Raw genomic sequence first — 7,017 nt, 5'->3', positions numbered from 1 at the left:
CTGAATTTGTTGATTTTTTTGTAAGATGCTGATTTAATAAGTTTTCCATTGTCAAAGTAAAGACAAGGTTATTTTAATTGCTAATCTCTTTTCTGAATCTGAAGTACTCTTCAAGTAACTAAAATTCATGGTTCACATATTAGCATTAATTTTTCATTGTTAAAAAGAAACAAAAAGAGTCAATTCAATAGTCTAAAAATTATAATGCATTTGAAGACAATAATTCAAGTGTCACCAGCTGACAGTACACTGACCATAAACTGCGGTTGGGTCTTGTGAATACCTATTGTTCTCCAAGTGACCAACACTGGTTTGAGTCTGAAATCAATACTGCTTGGTTAACAAGCACCAAAAGTGAGCAATACAGTGCTGAACTAACTCCTGTAAATTTCCAGGGTATTTTGCAAACTTAAGATCAGATATGTTTCTTCCTTCTCAGATTCTGCAATTTTGAGCCTACTTGATTGAAACCTTTTTCTCAAATTTGAATTAGAACTTCTCATGTGACTATGCCAGAAGGATTTGATGCAAAAGATGGAGGAAGACTATTTACACCTTTTTATTGGACATGCAAGAGGCATGAGTCAAACAAAGGACAAGATGGTGAACTGGAGATTTTGATACTAATGAATATTGAAATGCTGCCAAAGATCTGGTACAACACAGGAGAGAATAAGCAAAGGATTATTTAAGATATGGACATCAAACAAAGGATACAAGAAGAAATAAGAAGATACAAGAAGAAAAACTATTTGTTTGCTCTGAGAAGCAACTTCCTCTTCAGCTGATCCCACAATTTACATTTCTGTCCATCTAGGTTCATAAATAGGGTGAAATTGTACTCACCTCGTATATCTCCCTACAGGTAACTTTAAACTTTACATTAGTATATATACATCTATACCTCAGCTGGTCTTTTCATGCTCCCTTTACTTATAAATGAGAGGCACTGGCACTTCTACAGTACAATTCATTAGATCTCAGGGTGAGATGGAAAGAACCTGTGCCATTCCATTGACTCTTAAGCAAATGTAGAAATTGAACACAGACATAGATTTCCATGTAGTGGGAATGCAATTTTCTTAAGATAAAGTATTTATTGATATTTTCTACCACTTTCATACATCATATATCTTCCAGAAAAATAGTAAACACTGAAGAAAATGATAATTTTTTTTTCCCCTGAGGCACATATTAAGTCTATGTTAAGTCATCTGTATTTAATAAAATTAATTCCATTTAATGTCTGGTGCTTCTGGTCCACTAAACATCTAGAAGATAATATCTGTATTGAAAAGCATCACCTTACACATATACACAGTATTAACACAACAGAGGACATAGGCCACTTATTTAAAAAGCTAGCTTCAAAAATCATAAAACTGAATAAGTAAGTGTGGAATAGCTCTACCTACAGGCACACACTGAGGTTTGGCAAAAATTAAGTGTGCAGGGGATGGATGAGCTGCTAAAGAGCACTGAGGGCTGAAGGCCATGGACACCCACATCCAGGAAAGCCCGAGGCACTGACACAGGAGCACAAAGTCCTGAGACGAGCGGCTGAGGGAGCCGGGGTTGTTCCGTCTTGGGAAAAGGAGGCTCGGGGAGAATCTTACTGCTCCCTAAGACTGCCTGCAAGGAGGGTGTACCCAGGTGGGGTCAGCCTCTTCCAGCAACCACTGACAGGACAAGAGGACACAGCCTTAGGCTGTGCCGGAGGAGGTTTATTTCGGACATTAGGAAAAAAAAATGCTCAGAAACGGTGATTTGACACTGGAATGGGCTGCTGAGGGAAGTGAAGAGTCACCGTCCATGGAGGTTTGCAAGACTGGACATGGCATCTGGCGGCATGGTTTAGGTTACAAGGTGGTTTGTGTTCGGTCATAGGTTGAACTCAGTAAAGATTATCTCTTTATCAAGGTAATTAATTCTGTGATTCTGTGAAACACTGCTGGGAGCTGACCCACGGCATATACCACGCCGGGCATAACTGGGGCGGGAGCACAGGGCTCAGCAGCCGCGGCACCTCGGCGAGACTCGCTTTCTCTGCACAGAGAACGCGGCGGAGGCGCGGCCTGTAGCCGGGGTAGGCCTGAGCGCGGGGCTGGCTCGGCGAAGCGCGGAGACCCCGGCGGGGGCCGACGGGGACCAGCCGACGGCACCGGCGCAGCCCCGCCGCGGGTACCGGGGGAGCCGCGCAGCCCCGCCGCGGGCACCGGGGGAGCCCCGCGGGCCGTACCGGACACGGCCCCGCCCGCTCGCCGTACGGCAGTGTCGCGCCGCGCCGGCTCTTGGCGGCAGCGGAACCGGCGGGCCGTAAGGCAGGTGCGCGGCGGGCGCGGCGGGCGGGGGTCGGGCGGGCGCGGCGTGGGGGCCGCCGGGGAGGCCCCGCGGCGGGCGCTGCTCTGCGCCGCCACCTGTGCAGAGCCGCGGTCCGGCACCCTGGGGGGGTGCGGGACCGCCGGGACCGGCCTGCCCAAGCGCGGGGGGGCGTCCCGCCGCCGCTGCGCGGGTCTCTGCCCGCAGCCCCCGCGGCAGCGGCGTCGTCGCGCTGCTGGCGGGGCGCGGCTGTCGGGAGCAGCCGGGCCTCAGCCGGTGCCACGAGTTGCCTCCGGCGGGCGGGGCAGGCAGGGAGCCGGGGCTGGCTGAGGGGCCGGGGCTGGCGGCGGGGCCGGGGCTGGCGGAGTGCTCGCCGTGCCCCAGCCCCGGCGCGCACCGCGGCGAGTGATGCAAGGCCGCTCCTGAAGGCCCAGGTGCCGTGTGCTCCTCTCGTGCGCCTGCTGGGCTTTGCTGCGGAACGGCGCTGACGGGACTGGTCAAGTGGGAAACGCACCGGTGTCGAATGTACTTTCTGTACTTATTACCGGTATTAATAAATAGAACGAGAAATGAAGAACGAAAAAACCATATGGACATATAGTGTTTTTCCCTTTCGGGTACTTCTTCGGTTTGCTTGGTAGTGGTAATCTGACGGTTTTGCTTATAAAACACATGACAGGCTTGTAGTGTCCTACGGCTTGCACTTCAGGTGCTTCAGGAGTGTGTATCATGTTGGAATTCCTGTAATACCTTTGCGTAAAACCTTGTATGAGTTCTGAATGTAGGTTTTGTTATTCTTAAAATGCTAACATTGGTATAGACCCTAAAAGTCTTACAGCTTTTTAAAAAATTTGCTGTAAAGTAGTACTGTTGAAGTGAAACCAGAAAATGTAACTTCTGCGGAGAAGAAATCTAATAGTCATGTTTAGTTACTTTCCAGATGATAGACTTGAGTGTAGCCAATGACTAGAAAAAATATTGGAAGTTTCAGAGACAGTGCAGCAAAGATTATGTATGTACACATGGTAGGTTGTAGAACTACATTTTTAGGAGGAAGAAAACCAAACCAACCATCAGGTCATATGCAAACTGTCCTTCATCTAAAGATGGCATTGATGATAACAATGATGTGGTGAATCTGATTAAACACATGCTGCTTTTCAGCAGATGCTGTAGTAAAATGTTGTCCTTTGGACCTGACTTGCCTTCTGGCCAGAGGAGGGTAAACTTGCATCGTCTTGGAATTATATGTGTAGATACTTGGAGGAAGTCTTGTCACATTTATATGGGAATACAGACCAACTCCCAGCTAGGGCCTTTATGCATTGTATAAACAAACTAGTTTACATGTTAGACCTCAGTTTTCTCTAAAAGCTAGCTTGGTCTTTGGAAGAGCTTAGGTCATGACTTCTGCTGAATCAGAGAGAAGGCAAGAAATTGTCAAATGACAATGTTTTTATTCTGACAGTTCTGTTTACAGAACTTGTTTGAAGCTAAACCTGGACCTGCTGGAGCAGGTCTGGTGGAAGGCTATGAAGATGATTAAAGAACTGAAACATCTCTCTTACAAAGAATGTCTGGGAGAGTTGGGTCTGTTCAACCTCAAGAAGAGACAAGTGAGGGGGGACCTCATAAATGCGTGTAACTATCTGAAGAGAGAGTGTCAAGAAGATGGATCAAGGCTCTTTCTGGTGGTGCCAGGCAAGGACAAGAGGCAGTGGAGAGACATTCATGCACAGGAAGTTCTGCCTGTACATGAGGAAGAATTTCTTCACTGTGTAGATGACTGAGCACTGGAATAAGTTGCCCTGAGAGATTATGGAGTCTCCTTTACTGGAGATACTCAAGAACTGTCTGCACTGTATCTTGTGGTCTACAAGATGGGCTTGTTTGACCAGAGAGGTTGAACCAGATGATCCACTGTGGTCCCTTTCAGCCTTACAAATTCTGTGATTATATGATCAAGATGATTGTAATTTGGCCTCTAAAGAACTTGCAGTCCATTGCTTCTCAGTATAATTTTCAGTTTTTTATTGTGTAGTGTTAGTTCTGTTTTAAGGAAGAACATTTATAGTTCAAAAATATTTTTTTTACAGAGTTAATAGAAAACTCATCCTTCATAAAAGGCTGGTGTATATTTCTGGAGGTCCAATTGACCTACAGTGCTTTCTCTGAAAATGTTATTCTTTATAAATACTGAACTGAGCTCAGGCTGGTCCATGTTATTATTGGATGTTTCATCCCTCTTCAGTTACATAGTTACAGGAGATGCTAATGGGGTGTGGAGGTGGTTGGGGGAAGGAAAGACACATGTTATCTTTCCGTGGTTAGTTATAAAGTTTATTTGGAAGATGTTAAAGGTGGGATTAGTTCTAGCTCATATGGGTGTTTTGTGTGCTGAAGTTTGTTTTCTCCCTCCTACAAAATTTCCCCACAGAAAATTGAAGTCCTCATTACTCCAAATAACAGCTTACTGCTTTCCTGATAAATTGTCTCTAGTAACAATTGTTGAAGTTAGTGTTGAGCACTTTCTAGCCTACACATTTTCTTAAACCGAATTACACTGTAATGTTTGAAGAGGGAACTGAGATCAAAATCCACTCTCTAGTTCAGATAAACTTATCTAATCAAAAGCAGTTTAACAAATGACCTATAATGTGTAGCTGGATGTTTATTAGAAATATGACAGCTGATGTCTGAACTAAAAAGAGAAGAAAACAAGGGTAAGACCCAGAAACAGACTGAGAGACATTAGACTCCTAAATCCAAAATTGTAATCCTCAGTATCTCTGTTGTCATTTCACCCTGTAGCTCTGTTTTCAAAGAAAATTTTTGTCTAGTGTCTCTCTCCTGTAGCAGCCAGCAGGAGATGCTTAGGTGATCTACTGAAAATAAAAAAGGAAAGACAAATCCAATTATACCTTCACTTTCATATTATCTTTTAGTAATCCATGATTTAAATAACTGATTATCTGTTTCTAAGCTGTTGATTCAGAGACTACCAAGGTAGTTGATGTCCATTAATTCATCTAGGCATACCTGAACTTTTAGTCTTTTTGGCATCTTTATGGCAATGAATTCCCAAATTAATTATGTTCATTGTAGGAAAGGCATTCTAGCTATTATTCTTACCTTAAACTATTAAGTTTTGTCATGTACCTCCTTATTCTTACATTATGAGCAGTAGTCAGTCATGTATTTAGCCCCTCTTGCTTTTTAAATACCTCATCACATCACAGAAAGGAGCAATTTTGTGTTTATTGCAAGCAAAACCCATAAGGGGATGTACAGTCAGGGCATTCTTTATGCTCATCTCTCTCTGAGGAATTTGATTGCCTCTCTTTGCACAATGCCAATTTAAGCACATTCTTGTATCCGGTTTAGGAGTTAACTTTCATCACAGTTGAAGTGTTTGAGATATGTGGCTAAAATAATGTTGATAGCACCACAATGTTTTGGCTGTTTCTGGCCTGCGCAACATCAAAGCTTTCTTCCACCCTCCCTGCCCAGCAAGTTGGCAAGGGGGTGAGCAAGAGGCTGTGTAGGGACACAACTTGGACAGTAAACCCAAACTGGCCAGTGGGATGTGCTGTACTGTGTATTGTCAAGCTCAGAAACAAAAGCAGAGGTAGAGGAAGAAGAAAGGGTTTTTGCTTTCAAGTTGTCTGGGTTTTGGAGATTAGTAAACTGGAGCTTGTAGCATTGGTCGCCCTGTGGGATGTGGTGAGCATTTCTTTCCTTCACTTGTGGGTTATCTTTTCTTCCTCTATTAAACTATTATTTCAACCCTCTAAGTTTGGGTTTTTTTTTCTTTTCTTCCTGTTTTCTCCCCTGTCCCACTGTGGGGGGTGAGCAAGCAGCAGCATGGCTGCTGGCCAGGGCCAAGCCACCCCAGCACTGCACAAACACCTAAAACTGTGACTATTGAAAGAAGCATAGCAGCACACTATGGTTCTGTGGTAATGGTGCTCACTGAATTAACCAGTAGTGTGAATGATACTTATGCAGGGTGTTTCTTGAGCTTACTGTAGATATAGATATTCCTCTTGATGTCGAACACAACTGTGTATAGTTCAATGAAAATCCATTAAACTGGAGTGAAGCCAAGAAAGGGTTAGGCTTCAGTAGCAATGTGGACTGTTTAAGTGTTGCAGAAAGGGCAGTTGGTTTTTTCTGTTTTCTATTTAGTACATAAACATGTGGGCTAGAGTTTGGTGGCCAACCTATTGCTGAGTGCAGCTCTGAGATATGAAATAAAACACTTGTTCTTTTTCTGCCTTGTTAAATCTAGTGGGTGCTACAGAAAAGTAACTTTAAAAGGAAGGTGCAGACTGTTTTACCTAGTTGATATTTTAGGCATAGAAAAGTTGCTGGCTCTCCCCTTTCATTGTATGCGGAACTTATGGGTATAAATGATACACTTCCCTAGACTTTACCATCATACTTTACCATCATTTGTTCTAAAGCATGTGTTTACTCTGAGCCATCTGTTACTCTTGCTTGCCCAAAGGCATGTTGGATGTTTGGCCTAAAAAATAGACTGACTCTGATATTACAGGCCTGAATCTTAAACATAAATAGGTCTTACAGCAAGAATAGATGATTGTGGAATGATAGGGTGGTGGTTGAAGCATTTGTGAGGTGAATTGTGGAGCAAATTTCAGTTTTAAAACTGGCAACTTCGGTTGTAAACTGGCT

General features: G+C 43.9%; 1 protein-coding gene across 7 annotated transcripts in view; it reads left to right on the top strand.

Annotated features, from left to right (window-relative positions):
• The first annotated feature begins 2,116 nt into the window (after positions 1–2,116).
• Positions 2,117–7,017, top strand: part of ASCC3 (activating signal cointegrator 1 complex subunit 3) — a 252,280-nt gene continuing 247,379 nt past the window's right edge. For 2 of the 7 annotated variants that reach the window (XM_086876634.1, XM_086876635.1), the window contains exon 1: positions 2,282–2,325. The gene's annotated coding sequence lies outside the window, so the exon portion shown is untranslated. Of the gene's footprint in view, positions 2,326–5,801; positions 6,043–7,017 lie in introns of those variants that run through there. The other 5 variants (XM_086876632.1, XM_086876631.1, XM_086876636.1 and 2 more) reach the window with 5 other exon arrangements.

This window comes from Cyanistes caeruleus, chromosome 2, assembly GCF_971803275.1.
Source record: "Cyanistes caeruleus chromosome 2, bCyaCae1.hap1.1, whole genome shotgun sequence".
Lineage (NCBI taxonomy): Eukaryota > Metazoa > Chordata > Aves > Passeriformes > Paridae > Cyanistes > Cyanistes caeruleus.
The sequence above is the reverse complement of the archived record's forward strand: the minus strand, read 5'-3'. Positions and strand labels throughout refer to the sequence as shown.